The 18,255-nt window shown below is 34.6% G+C and overlaps 1 protein-coding gene across 2 annotated transcripts in view; it reads left to right on the top strand.

Moving 5' to 3' along the window:
• LOC138709303 (insulin-like growth factor I) overlaps nucleotides 1–18,255 on the top strand; it is a 137,862-nt gene that overhangs the window by 77,034 nt on the left and 42,573 nt on the right. For both annotated transcript variants that reach the window (XM_069839977.1, XM_069839979.1), the window contains exon 2: nucleotides 13,401–13,648. The gene's annotated coding sequence lies outside the window, so the exon portion shown is untranslated. The remainder of the gene's footprint in view (nucleotides 1–13,400; nucleotides 13,649–18,255) is intronic.

Consider the following 18,255-nt stretch of genomic DNA (forward strand, 5'->3'; position numbering starts at 1 on the left):
TAATAATAATACCCGCATCAAGAATTAAGCCTCTGAAGTCTGTTGCCTGATGGGGATCATAAAGAAAATTGGTGTGGACTGGAAAGAGAGAAGATTGTTCATTAATTTTTATATGAAATGAGTCAAAGTCAGGATTGGAGAAGAAATGCCAGAAGGTATTGAAATTGGGAGAGGAGTACGTTAAGGATGTCCTTTATCACCTACCCTGTTCCACATCTACTTGGAGGATTTAGTGAAGAACTGTTTTCAGAACATGGGAAGAAGAATAAAACGCATAAGATTTGCTGATGATATGGCGTTGTTAGCAGAAGAGGAAATGATACTGAAGGATATGCTACTGGAGCTAAATGACAGCTGTGAGCAGTATGGGATAAAGATAAATGAAAATAAGACGAAGAGCATGGCTATAGGAAGAAAATACAGAAAAATTCTAAATGAGGCAGTAGAGCAAGTGGACAGCTTCAAATACTCGAGATGTACTACAGTATAAGCAGTAACATGAGCTGCTGCCAGGAAGTCAAAAAGAAGATAGCAATGGCCAAGGAAACTTTTAATACAAAAAAAAACATTTTCTGCGGACCTCTGGGAAAAGAACTAAGGAAGAAACTAGTGAAGTGCTTTGTATGAAGTGTGGCATTGTATGGGGCACAAAAATGGACATTACGACGAAGTGAAGAGAAGCGAATAGAAGCATTTGAAATGTGGATATGGAGAAGAATGGAACGTGTGAAGTGGACAGACGGAATAAGAAATGAAACTGTGTTGGAAAGAGTGAGTGAAAAAAGAATGATACTGAAACTGATCAAGAAGAGGAAAAGGAATTGGTTGGGTCACTGTTTGAGAAGAAATTGCCTACTGAAGGATGCACTGGAAGGAATGGTGAATGGGAGAAGAGTTCGGGGTAGAAGAAGATATCAGATGATAGATGACATTAAGATATATGGATCATATGAGAAAACGAAAAGGAAGGCAGAAAATAGGAAAGATTGGAGAAAGCTGGGTTTGCAGTGAAAGGCCTGCTCTTGGGCAGAACAATAAATGAATGAGTCTGTTGTATTTTCATTTATTTTGGTATTTACTTTTAAGTTAGAGTAAATCCTGATATACTTGGTTTATATCGTAATGGTTAATTTAATACGTTAGTCGAGCTAAATAAATCAATTAAATATGTTGTTAATTTTTTCTTTCCGATTTAGTCTACATTTAAGGAAGTCTAACAGACAGAATGATCGTTTCTAATTCCTTGATTTTCATTTTTATTCCCTAATCTAAACTCCGCTACATATCATAACAATTTCAGTTTAGCAGTCTGTGCACATAATAGTATATTATGCAACGAGCCTATAATGGTAGTAATTAAGACACAAGTATGATTTTTTATGAAACGAGCGCAAGCGAGCTTCATAATTTTCATACGAGCGTCTTAATTACCATTATAAGCAAGTTTCATACGACTTTTTATGCTCGACCATATTTCTAACTTGAAAGTATTGAAAATTAGGTCTTTTTATGGTTATGTGCGAACTGACCTGAATTGTGAGATGTGCGCAGACGCGAAAGTATTGATTTTTTCCGAGGCCGAATGTCATTGACCTTGGCACAGAATAGGAATGAACATTAGTCTGATATAACCTGGAAATTAATTTAGAATTGAAAAACGAGATGACAAATTGAATTTATTTGAATATTATTTACAATTAACGCTAATTATTATAGCAACAGAACATGACCTTCTGCGACAGTATTGGATTTCCAGCCTCCGTGACTTTTCGCTAATTGTCTGTCGATTGCATATCTGAGAATAATCGATATAACGGTACAAAGCTGACTTGTGATTGGCTGAAGACCTGTACTTTAATGAGTAGGTGTACTTTAATGACATGCATTAAAGGACTGCTACCAGGTGTATAATTACTACATTTCGGCATGGTCGAGCATAAATTTTTTTATGTCACTGTTCATATCTCGTTGCTATACTATGGAATGTTCGTAAAGTCACTGTATACTTTCATTGTGAACTTGTAATAGATACTGAAGTGGCGTTCACGAACATTAATAAAGGCCTAGACACGTTTTATTTTAATATTTTCAAACACTTGTTCTGTGATGTCCCTATAGGCCTACATGCAGATATAACAGCCAGTTGTTCATCAAGAGTGAGTGGGTCATCTCGATGCACTGCACATTTTGTTGCTTTCCATTGTAAAAGTCTGGTGCTGTCAGATCTGGGTAGCGTAGGGGCCATATATTTTTAGAGATGATACGTTCTACAAAAATACTAGTCAAAAGTTGTAGAGATCTGCAGCTGTGTGTGTACTGGCGCTGTCTTGGAACCATGTTTATTTGATTTCATTTCAAGTTGGTCAATGTGATTGTACAGAATATCGGAGCACTATTGATTGCTTCATTAAAGAAAATAGGAAAAACAATGCGACGTTTGCACATGCCAACCAAAACTCAAAGTTTTGTATCATTTAGTGGTATGACATGTAAACTGTGAGGGTTAACCATCGACCATAATCGTGTATTCTGTAATCGAAAAGGTGAGACTAGGCCTCGCTCGTGTAAAAAGTAATATCAAACGCATTAGGACTGAATTAAATTTTTAAAACATCCGTAGCAGCTTAATTGTCTTTCAGCCGCGTTCAATTCTGGTACAGCAATTACTTCATATAGGAAGAGTTTTAATTATTTTGAAACGACTTGCGCTGTTGCAAGATCGATATTTATCTGTTGTGTTAACTTGTGTAATGATTTTAACGGACCCTGCATAAAAGAGTCAGAAATATCCAGTTGCTTGTCCTCGGTCAGTTTAGATTATCTCCCACTCCGTTAGGCATCCACTAGTGAACGTGTGTCACGAAATGTATAGATAAGTGCACCAACTGCATTACGATGTGGAGCCGGTGTTCCTGGAAATCTGTCAGAAAATTTCTGCTGTAGATATAGCCAGAAGAGTTTCTAACAACTTAATTACTACATAATTATGAAACCAAACAAAAAATATTGAGACAATCATGTCCGAAAGATATCCATTGTCCTAATAAATTAATTTACAAAATTAATTTATACAAACTAAGTGCTCCACGAAATTAGCATATCCCTAGGCATTAAAGGAAATGGGCAGAACGAGAAGTAATATTTATGTAAAAAATTATTTAGATCTACTAACTGTAAATCTATGCAGTTAAATGAAACCTTTATACAAAAATTAAATTTTGGAACTTAAAAATATCTATATGCGTCACGTAAAATTAACGTAACACAGTATAATAAAAGAAATTATTTTTACATAAAAAATTTTATGTTTTGGGATCAAATATGTGCTCTAAGCACTTATAATTTCTTCTCATCGGAAATTATTTATAAGCAAAGGCAAAACAACCACGAATGAATTCTTCAAGAGGATTAATGGAAACGGCTGTTAAGATAATACAGTATGTATCTCGCCGGTTCGAAGTCAATAACACTGTTTTTTGAATAGGGACAGACATGTACCACATGTACTACTAATTTTAATTACAGTTCTGCTGTTGAATATTTGAGAAGCAAGTAATATGACAATTTATATAAGCCTATATAATTAAAATATTTATAAATTCTGATTTTTGTAAATGACAAAACAACATTGAAAGCAATTGCAATGGACGAATGGCTACTTTATGTGAATTTCTTAAAAAATTAATTGCATGCATGTGGTTACTCGGTAAAATTTAGACCAGTTATCTTACATAGCTTATTTTCGGAATTATAGAAATTGTATAATATCGTAAACAGTACAGAAATGAAAGTTATCAATTAAATGGTAGGCCTGCAAGATAATAAACGCGTATTTAACTCCTGCATGGCTCAGTGTAGTCTGCCTTTGCCGTCCATCCGCACAGAATGAGAAACAATTCGAATATTCGATAAACAGACCCTGAGACACACCGAGATATGGGAGAGGTTTGCATACTGACTATAGCGCCAGGTGTTCAATACTTACTTACTTACTTACTGGCTGTTAAGGAACCTGGAGGTTCATTGCCGCCCTCACATAAGCCCGCCATTGGTCCCTATCCTGAGCAAGATTAATCCAGTCTCTACCATCACATCCCATCTCCCTCAAATCCATTTTAATATTATCTTCCCACCTACGTCTCGGCCTCCCTAAAGGTCTTTTTCCCTCCGGCCTCCCAACTAACACTCTATATGTATTTCTGGATTAGCCCATACGTGCTATATGCCCTGCCCATCTCAAACGTCTGGATTTAATGTTCCTAATTATGTCAGGTGAAGAATACAATGCGTGCAGTTCTGTGTTGTGCAACTTTCTCCATTCTCCTGTAACTTCATCCCTCTTAGCCCCAAATATTTCCCTAAGCACCTTATTCTCAAACACCCTTAACCTATGTTTCTCTCTCAAAGTGAGAGTCCAAGTTTCACAACAGTAAAGAACAACCGGTAATATAAGTGTTTTATCAATTCTAACTTTCAGATTTTTTGACAGCAGACTGGATGATAAAAGCTTCTCAACCGAATAATAACAGGCATTTCCCATATATATTCTGTGTTTAATTTCCTCCCGAGTATCATTTATATTTGTTATTGTTGCTCCAAGATATTTGAACTTCTCCACCTCTTCAAAAGATAAATTTCCAATTTTTATATTTCCATTTCGTACAATATTCTCGTCACGAGACATAATCATATACTTTGTCTTTTCGGGATCTCAATACCTTATTCCTTTGCTGTGGTCGTGCCAGAGAATCAGTCCCATTCCGAGGCTTATTTGGAGGATTCGTAACAAGCTGTTTTTACGGTGATGGGTCGTTAGCCCTTCGCCCAACACCCAAGCTGGAGGACCACCCCTCATCGGCTGTCCGCGACTGCTTATTCAATATATTCACAGCTACCCTCCATATCTGGAGGCCGTCTCCTCGATCCGCAACCTGAGGACGCGCCATGCCGTGGTGATAGGGACCCACAATACATAGCGTTCAATAGCAATATATAATTTCTATTTTTCGTAATCGGTCATGCGCGACTCTAACGCATACCCTGAAGGCAAATTAATTTTGACCAACTGTCAATAACAAAACAATTGCGATTTTGTATATAAGTTCATTCAAAGACATCAGCATCATGAACAATGTGACAGAGTTCCGTGACAACTCGTCCGTCCCTGCGAGACTCTCAGCAGAAAGACTGTACATTGCAACAGACATGCAGTTCATGTATTATTAATGATTTTCACGTGTATCGATGGAGTTTCCTGCTTTACTGCAGATGCTAACCACCATAGCGAGTCAACTATAATTATATTCTTAAATGATATTTCTTGAACACTCTGTAAATGGAATTATTTTAATGTTTCGGTCACAGTCGGTTGGGCAAATTTGACTCCTATTTGAACACTTTAAGAAAATGAACTTTATTAATTTTATTCTTCTATATATGTCTTGAATTCTTATTCTTATTGCCATTCGTATTGTTATTTAATAGTTCTATTGTAAGAATATATATTTTTTTTTTACATTTCCTTTGTCAATGATTTGATTTACTTCCTGTTTAGCTGAAATTAACCGAACTCCTTTTGATTTTGCTGAGGGCGAATCGGAGTTAGTTTCAGGTTTTAATGTTGAGTATAGAAGTGGTGGTTTTGCATTAATTTTTTTTGGCTGAATATGCCAGTACTTTTGCCCACTCCAGTATATGTTGTATCTGTGGCACCAATTTCTTCCATTGCTGTCACAGCCACACAAATACGTATATTGCCGTGAGCAATTACTATAGAAATCATCATTCCTATCATCACAGAAGTTCTGTACTTTCGTGCCGTCAGTGGTACAGTGCAAGGGCGCTGGTCTTCCATCTAGGCGGCCGGGTTTGATCCTCGGTCATGCCTGAGTGGAATTTGTGGTGGAGAAAACAGATGTTGCAAAGGAGTTTTCTCGGAGTACTCCCGTTTCCCTCTTTAATTCCACCAACACTCGCCAATTTCTCCTCAATTCATCTATCATCATTCTGTAATAGTAAAAATAGGCTGGAATGATAACTGGAGTTTCCGATGCTGATCTTGGTTCGAAGGACTTGGGGCTCAGGGCTGTGAGATCGGTCTCGTTAGTAGATGATGGGACCTTATCTGCAGGGCCTAGGAAGAACGGCCCGCCTGTCTGTTTCGGATTCACGAATGCCACCCTGGCCTTCCGTCGGACTTAGACAATCCTCCCGTATTGGGCGTTCAATGGGTGTAAATGGCCTCTAAGTGCAAGAATCCAGCCCTCGAGAAATCTGTCTGTCCATCCGTCTATCTACCTGTCTGTCTGTCTTTATCTATCTATACTTTTGTAGGAGCTAAAAGAATAAAAGGATAAATCTGTAACTCATATTTCTTTCTTCTGTCAGAGTAATACACTTTACAAATGAACGGTTGCTTATGTTATTAAAACACAGGCCTATTTATACTACCTTGATTAAAACACGTATAGTTTTTATTGTCTCACAGTTCCGTTCAAAAATGTATAAATAAAATAGCAAATCCTTAAGATTGCAGTTTGTTCAGAATCGATGAAGTGGTGAAGTAGCTATCGTGACAAAGTTAGGGTGAAAGCGTTAGACTTTAGAGCAAACCGAAATATTAGGATAAAAATTAGTGTTGTGGAATTTAATCGATTAATCGATCAGTTTCTGTTGTAAGATTAATAGATAAAATATATTTAATCAAATAATCGAGTCGATTAAAATTAATCTGTTGTAGGTGATATTAATTATTATTTTGTTAATATAAACTCATATTAAAAATTCCGACTATATTTCTCTCTTGGAAATTGCTTACTTAAAATCACAAGAGTACTGTCATTTTCTAACTGTAAGCCAGGTGCAGTAGGGAAAATATTTGCACAAACACTTCAGAAAGGGTGGAAATATGAGGACAGTGACCTAGTCTACCTCTATTTAAAGATGAAACACAATGCGAAACCCTTATTAAGTTTTATGATTTTCCAAGAAAACTTCCACCTTGTTGTCAGCTCATCTTCCTAGCATATGAAATACATACTTTTCTGGGATTCGTCCCCCTCATTCCTTTTAAAATGGCCATGTCTACACTGTGTGCAAGTGAGAGCGTAACTACCTTCTTCTCTTTTCAAAAGCTGGTAATTCGATTACAATAGGGTTCAGTCTTCTGTTTCGACCGATGCAGTTTTGCAGTTGCAGTTTCTGTACTGAGTTTGTATATGAAGGTTGTGTGTTTAGTTTGATAAAGAAAAAAAAAAGACACTTTTCTGTGGATTGTGAAAAGTGTAAACTCCATTATGTCATATGAGAATTTGAGAGGTAAACTCGGTGAAACGTTTGGATTTGAATTGAACGATCGTGGAGAACTGCTTGACAGAAAATAAAAGTTTTTTTTTTCGTGTTTAGTGGTGCAGGAAACATTGTTACTAAACGTAGAGCGACACTTAATTCGGAGCATTTGAATGTACTCACATGTTTAAAATCATGGATGAAGCAGTATTAACTAGGTGAGTCTTCATACTTTTTGTTATTTAAGTTTTTGTCTCAAAAATTCCCGGAGAAATTGACACAATAAATTATAAGCCTCATAATAAATATGTTAGTAAGTAATTAAAATAGTTGTTTTGTAATATAACGATACAATATATATATACAGATATACAATATTAATTTAATACTTATGCTTATCACAGTTAAATTTAACAATAATTTTGTATTGCAGTAGATTAAAACATTTTTTCAACTCGATCAAAACCCGATTAATCTATTAAATTCAAATAGTTAATCGATTAATTATTTTTATCGATCAACAGCACTAATAAAAACCTGTCCCAAAACCACTATAAATGTTAACAGTAGTCTCTGGCTGGAAACAAACATTCAGTTTCTTATTTCATCTATTACTGGGATCATAAGAACCGACGAACTGGCGTACAAAAAAGATACTACAATAAATGTTCTCCGTCTATTGGGAACCCATCTAAAACATCCCTGCGTCAATTGGTTAGTAGTTTTCTGTGGCTTGGAAGGGGTTGGGTCAATTTTCTTGTCTGCGCGGAACGCGGTTTCGGCGTGCCGTCCTGTGATCCTAGATCAAGGCGGTGTTTCCCTTTACGAGGTTTTTATTATAGCATGAAAGTTATTTAATTCTAAAGATGGCAAGGAACCCCCACCCCCGACTGGTTGAAGAGGGTGCCTCAGGTAACCCACGAGTAGGTCAGCATAAGGGGAAGGCTGTTGTCCTGTCTGCAACTGATTTACGAGGCCAACAATTCGCAAACTTAAAAAGCCCTGTTATTATACACAGGTGAAATACTGCCACTTTCATTTTACTGAATACCGATGCCCAATGTACTAGTAAACAGCTTTTTCTTCAAACTTCTCCTCGTATTATACACAGTATCTCAATATTACCTTCCATAACACTGGTCAACAAAATTAAACATATTTTTTTGACAATTACACTTTTACTACGTCATATTACTTTTGACAAATAAAACGCTACGAAAGGACGTCTTTCAACCAATCATGGCTGCTTATCGCACAATTTCATCGCGTCTCTAGCATTTGTTTAATTTTATCGCTTCCCTAGCATTTATTTATTTTTATCACTACCCTAGCATTTGTTTCTTTGTTTGCCAAAATTTCAAACTGCACTGGTCTGGACGTCAAAAAAAAAAAAAAAAACAGAACATTACAAACCACTACAGTCGATGCACAGCAGTTTCAAATATGACTCACATTGGCATTCAAGAACTAGAATTAATAAAGATGACTGGCCATAGCTATGCATCTTCCCTTAAACCCTATTTACAAATAAATGAAGAGCACCATTCGGAAATCCTGAATAAGTTGAGGGATACACCATGTACATCAACGAGTTCCACTTCTTTTACGCACATGTCCAATATAACATCAACTGAACCACCAACCACTAAAACATTCAAATTTGAAAATCGTACTTTCAATAATTGTTCCTTTCAGAATTATTCATGTTTATTTTTTATTTCATCATCGTTAATTAAAACTTTCCTTGTTTAATTCATCATCCCCAGTTAAAACTTCTCTAACACTTGTTTATATAATTTAAGTTATTTTTTTATTTTTAGTTGGTTATTTAACGACGCTGTATCAACTACTAGGTTATTTTAGCGTCGATGAAATTGGTGATAGCGAGATGATATTTTGGCGAGATGAGGCCGAGGATTCGCCAGGGATTACCTTGCATTCACATTACAGCTGGGGAAAACCTCGGAAAAAACCCAACCAGGTAATCAGCCCAAGCGGGGATCGAACCCGCGCCCGAATGCAACTTCAGACCGGCAGGCAAGCGCCTTAACCGACTGAGCCACGCCGGTGGCCAATTTAAGTTATGTTATAGCTTCTGCTATATGATATTATGGATACGTATCAGATACTAAGATTTAATGAAAATCATCTGTCAAGTGACGTTGATTACTGGGATCCGGATAATTGAAGTGGAATGCAACTGTTTAAAAAAATGAAACTGAATCAACAAAGCCTTCTTGACTAGTAACCGTCCACAGAGTTCAATGAAGATTTCATAGTTGGCACAACTGATAACAAGAAAACAGCTAATCATAACACACTACTGCCATCTGGCGTAATATTTGTCATGTTGAGATGATACAATAATACATTTGAAGACAGTTGTATTTTCGTAAGTCAATTAACCCTCAACTGACATCTATGGGTTAATATAGACCCATACGAATAGATACCGTTAACGTACATTTAAAAAGCAGTACCAGTAGAAGGTTAATATTTTATTGTATTGGAGTACTTCGTTACTTCTAATCTTTATATACTTTCTTCTAATCGTGTAATAGTCAATTAAATCCTACTAGAGTTTTGATTTTCTCTAGATAAATCAAAACCTCTAGTGAGATTACTGTTGATAAAAGATAAGGAATGGGTAATTCTTATAGCATTTTTCGTGCTAATTTCAGATGTTTTCAAAATGTTTCTATCTCCCAGGGTTTTCGAGTAATTATATGTAATGTACTTCAGACTTTTCTAGTAATTTATTGATCCCTTCTAACTTTTTACCTAAAATCATATTTACTTAAAATGTGCGTGAAATTTATTTTAAGCTATACTTCGCTTGAGAAACATCTCTTTTGAGCGTCCAGCAGTAGTCTGACAGAATATTTGGGCTCTATTTTTCCTAGTAGCGCCTTTCCATTTCAGAAAAATTCTGATGAAAATGCTCGCCATGTTCGTCGCTCACTACCCGAAGGTTTTGAGGAAAGAAAAAAATAGATGAGAATCCAAGAAGTTATTTTGAGATATACATTACACCCCATCACGTTATAGTTCTGAATCAGCTCGCTGACAAGTTCTCTATAATCTTGTGATCTGTGGTTCCTAGAAAGTAAGAATCTGTTGAATGATCCTTAGGTTCCCGGCATATCATTGGAACTGTTAAAGACATATGACGGGAACCTTTTAGCCAACCAATTAGGCTAATAGAATAAAATTACATGGAGCAAAACAGATTTCAGGGGCCCAGTTCCTGTCCTCATCTAATTTGCAATTAAAGAAACACTCGTCAGTTCTTTTAACTAGTGTAGTAAAATTCATCTATGTACTTTCAAAGTTAATTAATCACAAACGTAACAAAAATTGTTTGTGATTTACACAATATTTCGAGGTATGTTTCACTTTATAAAATACTTTTACCACACTTAAAATTAGGATAAAGAAAACAGGTTATGAAACTTGTTTCATGATTGTAAATTCCAACTCAACTGAGAATTTAATACTAATTCTCGCAGTCTTATGAGGAATAAAATTCTTTTTTTATATGAATTTTGACTTCACAGGCAACAGTGATCTAAATTGTCAATTGCTAAAGCAATAAAATGAAATATTTGAAATATTTTATTCCCATTAGCATGTTAAGGACTGTATATAGCAATAAAAATAAATCAATATTTCTGAAATTACAAAAAAAAAAAAAAAATGATCGGTGTTCATTATAAGCTTAGATGCCTGTTGCTAGTAGCCAGAGTTGGGGTGTAGTCAATATATACTGCAGCTTCTGCAACCGGTACTGATGATTTTAATTTACTTTTTTGTGGTTTATGAATGGACAGTATAGAAGAATGTGTTCCAGATCTTCATCATGATTATTACATCACACACAAGTAGGATTATCAGAAATGTGAAATCGGTGTAGATACAATTGTTTAGCATAACTGATGAATTGTATGTGCTGTAAATTGAATAGTATACTTTATAGATCAACTAATGAATTGTTTAAGCTTATAAATTGAATTAATCTACTTCATATGAATTGTACAATTTTTGTATAGCTTAACGAAAATAAGTTTGTAAATTGAACTAATTTAACTGTATATGTTTGTATAGGTTGGGTGATGAATTGTATATGCGTTTAAAATGATTACTAGTCTGTGTAGCTCTAATGATGAATTGTATATAGGCCTACTGTAAATTGAATGGTAGTCTGTATAGCTCAACTGATGAATTGTTTATGATTATAAATTGAATTAATCTACTTGATATTAATTGCACAAATTTGTATAGCTTAATGAAAGTATGCTTGTAAATTAAATTATTCTGCTTACTTTGTACTGTATATATTTGTATAGTTTTGGCCGATGAATTGTATATGCTTTAAATTGAATAGTAATCTATATAGCTATTGATAAATTGTCTTTGTGTTTGTAATTTGAAGTAGTTTGCATGATATGTATTATCAATTTCTGTATATCACAACTGGTTGAATTGATTATGGCTTAAATTTAATTAACTTACTTGTTTTGTATTATACATATAGCTCAACTGATGAATGACCGTTTGCGCTTGTAAATTTAATAATCCGATTGGCTATGTAGTGTATACTTTTAGTAGAGCCATCGATGTAGCTCAGTCAGCAGACTCGCTGGGCTGCTGATCCGGAGCTGCGTTCGGGCTTGGGTTGGATCCTGCCGTGGGATTGAAGCCGGATGGTCTATGGCGAGTCCTCGGCATCAACCCCTTTGATTTGATTACCCCCCTTTGATTTGATTACCTGGTTGGGTTTTTCCGAGGTTTTCCCCAGCCGAAAGGCAAATGCCGGGTAATATTTTGGCGAATCCTCGGACCTCACCTCATCTCACTACATCTCGCCAAAATATTGTAAAAAATTACACAAAATTGTAAAAATTGTAGAAAATTACTAAATTGTAAAACTGTAAAAATTTGTAAAAATTGTAATTATAATATTGTAAAATTTTGACTTGTTCCACATCTTAAAGCTTCATTGCTCATGTAAGATCTATGGAATAAAATGAATGAATGAATGAATGAATGAATGAATGAATGAATGAATGAATGAATGAATGAATGAATGAATGAATGAATGAATGAATGAATGAATGAATGAATGACCTGCTCTGGCTCTTGTTAAAAATATTTGAATATGTCTGGGCAAGTTTTTGTATATTTCCAGGTAATTTGGTTTCTTTTGTACAGACTGTAAAATTTTTTCTTTGTCGGAAGAGAACCAAGTGTTGATCCATAGGTTTATAAAATGAGACTTTACTGAAGCAAAAGCAATGGATAGAGATATCACTTGAAGAAGTCTCGGTTGCAAATATGTTGCCTGTTTGGAATATTACCGACATTCTCGTTTCCAGGTATACCACAATGGCTCGATATCCATTGAAATGTTATTTCCTTTTGGAATTTTTTTACTTTACTTAGTAGTTTTTGAATTTGAATAATTCTAGTATGTGCATATAGGTTTGGTACATATTTAATTATATTAAATATAGCCCCCTTGGACTCGGTAAATATGCAAATAGATGTTTTCAGAAATTTGAGTAACAAACTGAAGAGCAGCATCAATAGCTAGCAATTCAGTGTCAAGACTGGAGGAGGATGAACATGGTATGAAATGACTTCTGAGATTTTCCCGTCCCTCGTGGGTACTCACCTTGTCGTGGTGAGGGGGCTTAAACTTGTTTAAGCTAACAGTAACAAAGCGGTACCCAGAGAAGCTGCATTAACACCAACGCAGTCCCACTATATTTTTCACTGCTTATAATAGTAATAATAATAATAATAATAATAATAATAATAAAATTTAAATCGTCGACCTCCATAACAGTCTTAATTTTGAACAAAATTATTTGAAGTACAAAGGAATCCCTCATAAGACAGTATAGAGGAACAGATTAGGATCCACCGCTGTGGAGCAACGGTTAGCATACCTGACTGTGAAACGAGCGGGCTCAATTTCAAATCTTGGTTGAGACAAGTTACCTGATTGAGGTTTTTTTCGGGATTTTCCCTCAATCCACTGAGCGCAAAAGAAAATCATTGCAATTGATACACTATAACCAATTAAAAACAGATTAGGGATGTGGTTTCAGATGGGAACCACTTTCCACATCCCTGGAGATGGGTGAACGAGCTGCAGATGATATCGGGAGTCCAGTGCAACGTCATCGCGGAGACCTTCTTGTTGTTCTTGTGTGCGTCCCATGATCCACCGCGAGGCGGGTGCTCGGGTCAATCATCCACAACACACAGAGCGGCATTTCGCATCCTCGGCTACGAGCGGAACCTCGATCCTCGACTTCTGGAGACGTCCACCACGTGCCGCCCACAGCGCTCTCAGGTGAGTCCATCGAGTGACACCCGCGAGCACGGACCAGTCTGTTTGCGTTAAGTTTGACGCGCGTAATGGCAAATATTGCCTACCTCCTTCAATTCTTAATTAACATAGCTGAAGATATTTTAAATATGTTTAGGAAAAATATACATAGAAATTTCTGTAACCCTAAATTTTCACGTCCTTGGATCGTGTGAACTTTACACTGCTAAAAATCATACAAAAATGATATGTTTGCAATGTTTTGACACTTCGCTATGGTTCCATCCTCCATATGTAATTTTATCATGTGTGGTATTAAAATATATGAAGTGTGTAGTATTAGATTCGTCACTTAGTCACTTAGGTAGAATTTTCAAAATATTAATTTTAAGAAATGTAAGTAACACTTTTTCTTTAATTTGAAAAGTATAATTTTCTAAATTTTATTTTGAATTGATTCAATGTAATTTGTTATTAGTGAAAAAATATTAAACATTTATATATTACACTATTTTGACTTAGACGGTAATTGGAAAAGGGTGTAATGTTTAATACTTGAGCAGCAAGTGAAATTAAATCATTAATTCTGGTGCACGTTAACACTTTGTTTAAAAAACTTAAAATTGTTAAACGACACGTTCAAAGTATAACAAGAAAGTAGAATGCAAGATCAACAGGAACAACAGTAGTTCGTAAGACACTGAAGATGACACAGCACCGGCGTCGAAACGGGCCGTCTGTCTAAGGTACATAACCTTTTTTAAAAATTTTAACACTTTTAACGTGTCGTTTAACAATTTTAAGTTTTTTAAATTAAATGTTTCCAAAAGTTAGAAACAATTTCTTGATTATATAATTAGGAAACAGATGTAAATTAATTGATTCATTACTTGGTCTTTGGAAACCGCTAATGTTAACAAGAGGTGTTTACTTCCTTTAATTTTTAATTTTATTCAGATAGTATTCGATACTGTTTTTTTTTAATTATTTAGAAATACTAATGAAATTTATTTTGAAAAAAGCATACATGGAAACTTTGTACGATACCGACTGCGTCGCTATGTAATATGCAGAATTTCAACTGTGTAATGAAATTAGATATTTCTACCGTTCCGGAACTACTTTCTGGTTATAACTTCAATACACATTAAGGGCTTAGGTACAGCTTAAAGCAGTAAAATTTTGGAAATATTCAACATTTTTTTCCACCATTACTGTATCTTGTACAATAATGAAAATTAGTATGTTTAAAACACTATCCTTCTGCTACATGATATAAATATATTTACGATTTAAAAAAATTATTTACACATACTTTTTCTAAATTCAAAATGGTGGCAGTTCACTGTGCAGTGATGAAGCTTTTCCCTCATAACTCAAAAACTATCCAGCATTCTATGATGAAGTTTTTTGTGTGTGTTTATGCATGTCATGTCTACAATATTATACAAAATCATTTCTCTACCTTTGATAGGTTGTCTGATAAAAAATAAATTCATTCTAAAAATAGTCAAATATCAGTACTATTTTCTTCTAACACAAAATTTAAAAAAAATATATATATATATTGTTCACTGAAGAATGTAGTTGAAAGAACATGATATTGTAAACATGAGTTTCAGCAATAAAATAAAAGAGAGAGAACATAAAAAAGTTAACAAGTTTATGAGTTATGAGGGAAACGCTTCTTCACTACACAGTGAACTGCCACCGTTTTGAATTTTGAAAAAAAAAAATATATATATATATATATGTTTTTTTAATCGTAAATATATTTTTTTTCATATAGCAGAAGGACAGTGTTTTACACATACCAATTTTCATTATTGTACAAGATACAGTAATGGAGGAAAAAATGTTGAATATTTCCAAAACTTTTACTGCTGTAAGCTGTGCATAACCCCTTAATTGACGTTCATTATGTATACTGCTACCATCACTTATCCGTTAGGAAGAGTGCCGCACTCCATTACGGTCACTAATTAGAAGTAGGACTATTTGTAAACGTTCTATAGTTTTATTCAAGAAATAATAATTTTGAAAATTAAAAAAGAAATTCATATGTTTCATGAAATGAGTACTTAGAAATTCCATGTAATTTTAGGCTTTCACAAAGGTTGTATTGTGCTATAGGCCACAGTGTGTGAACCTTGTGGTGATATGGAATGTCTACAACGTTTCGATACTCCTTACTGTTTAAGTGGGTAGATACACCTTTGGCCTGCATAAATTTAGTGAAATTCATTTTTTTTATATCTCAGCTACTATGAAAACTAAATGAACAAAATTTTTCAAGCTTATATAATACATTACACTTTTTAAAACACTTTTCAGTATATTAAAATAGCTAATAATTTCCTGTAAAAATAATGTCAAATTTGAATATTTTTTTTACAACCGTAAAGCATTTACATGACAAATTCTACAATTAATGAAATATCTCCATGATTTGTTTATAGAAATACAGTATTATAAAGACTTACATCAACAACACAGTGTAGGATCTTTTAAGGTACATCGTATCGCACTCATCGGACGAATCGCACGAAACGGATATTTTAAAGCGTTCACTGTAACGGCTCTAACTCATCGCATTATCGGATTCTCTATCAGTTGTTTGGTTTAAAACATATGTCGTACGGTATTGACATTGAAAACAGAGGAATTTTGAGGTTAGGTCTACTAATTCTGAGTGATAGCGAAAAAGAAATTGTAATTGTTTCATGCTTATGTATTAATTGAATAGGAAAAAAGAAAGAGATATTGGTTACATTAAATATCGTAGTTTTTATGAAACCTTCTATGTGACAACACAGAAAATAATTTTTAGGGAGGAAGAAAAGATTAATTAAAATTAATATACATACATAAGAATATGGAATAATTCAGTAGAAAACGTTGGTGGCCCGGTATTAAAAGGAACAGGTTATCCTCTACAATTTGCAGATGACACAAATATCATAATTACAGACAACTTTGCCACATTCAAATATAAAACAGAAACAATTCTCCTTAAAACTCATGACTGATTTACAGCCAATAAACTAGCATTAAATATTAATAAAACCAACATAATTCAATTTAAGACCACTTCAAATTTAATTTCTGAAACATTAGACACAACTATCAACAATATACCCGTACTAGAATCATCAACAACCAAATTTCTTGGTTTGCATATTAAAAAGGATATTGGTTGCATAATATTTATGTAAGAAACGACTTGATTACTGTAATGGGAATGCCTCAAAATATATAATTATTCCCAGTTTTATACAAGCGAAATAAGTTTTCCGTCTGCCACTGTGGCGCGATATTGAACATGACACAACATAATAGTAACAGTTGAGCAATTAAAATTTATTTATTAAAGAAGGCCATGATCGCACGCATCGGGAAAGTTGCTCATCCGAGAAACGTGGACGGATTTACCGATAGCTGATGCGTGCGATACGATGTAGTGAACGCGGTTACATAACAATTACAGCAAAGATAGTCTTTTTCCGATCCGTGCGATTCGTCCGATGAGTGCGATACGATGTAGTGAACGCTTACCTTTACAATTTCTTCATAACAGTTGACTAAACAACAAGAGTAACTACCTCTTTACAGGGATGCATTTAGACAAAATTAACAACTTCTCTCCCGGTTAACAGATTTGTATTAATCTCTGTACAGAGGTCTGCACATATATATACTTTTTGTACAAACTTTGATTACTTTCCTATAAGAGCATTCCCAGTAGCATATTTATACTACAGGTCGAGTAAGCACATGCCTAGAGACAGCGGGATTTCTGGTCGGCAAAATTTCGGGGGGAAAAAGTTTTTATTCTTGTATTGAATTTTATATTTCTATAACGACTGTACTTCAATAACTGTGACACTGGAAACACTTTCAATGAAGATACAACGTATCTAGTAATCTAGTCCTAAATAATTAGCAATCTTACGTTGATAATAAGATATATTTATTTTGCATATTAAGACACCAAATTTGCAACAAGATTCTAACCCAGCGATTTCCAATAGGCAACAACACGTGGTCCTCAGAGCAAACATTATTGAACACAAAAGAATCGTAATCTACCAGAGACACTAGTTATGCGAAATATGGTTTCTTTCAAAAATACGAAATAGGTGTAAATCTTCGAAAATTTTCAAAACACATTTTAATGACATATGTGACTTCTCAGGCATTTTAAAGCCATTACAGTTAAATAATATTTTTTTTAAGAATTAAAAGCAATATTACCTGAGATAATCAAATGTAGCTTACAATTTGAATATATGATATTCAGGATTCAGAAGGCCTTGAGAGTAATTTTAATATTTCTTATTTTTGGACAAATAAGTGATTATTTTTCAAACTTGCAAGATACCGGTATTGACTTTGTATGTTTTCTGAATATTTTCACAAACTTAGTCTACTGCTACGAATCAAGTTCCTCAGACATGAGTAATACGAAAAAGTACAGAACTATGTTGTCAGTCACCTTCAAAATGCTTCGAGATAATTATTACCTCTTACATCCCCAACTTGGAATCTTCAATGGACATCCCACTCGTTTCCCTCATTGGCCAGTGTCAAAACACAAAAACATATACTTTTTAGAAGCACATAGGCTACAT

This window comes from Periplaneta americana, chromosome 11 (assembly GCF_040183065.1).
Source record: "Periplaneta americana isolate PAMFEO1 chromosome 11, P.americana_PAMFEO1_priV1, whole genome shotgun sequence".
Classification (NCBI taxonomy): domain Eukaryota; kingdom Metazoa; phylum Arthropoda; class Insecta; order Blattodea; family Blattidae; genus Periplaneta; species Periplaneta americana.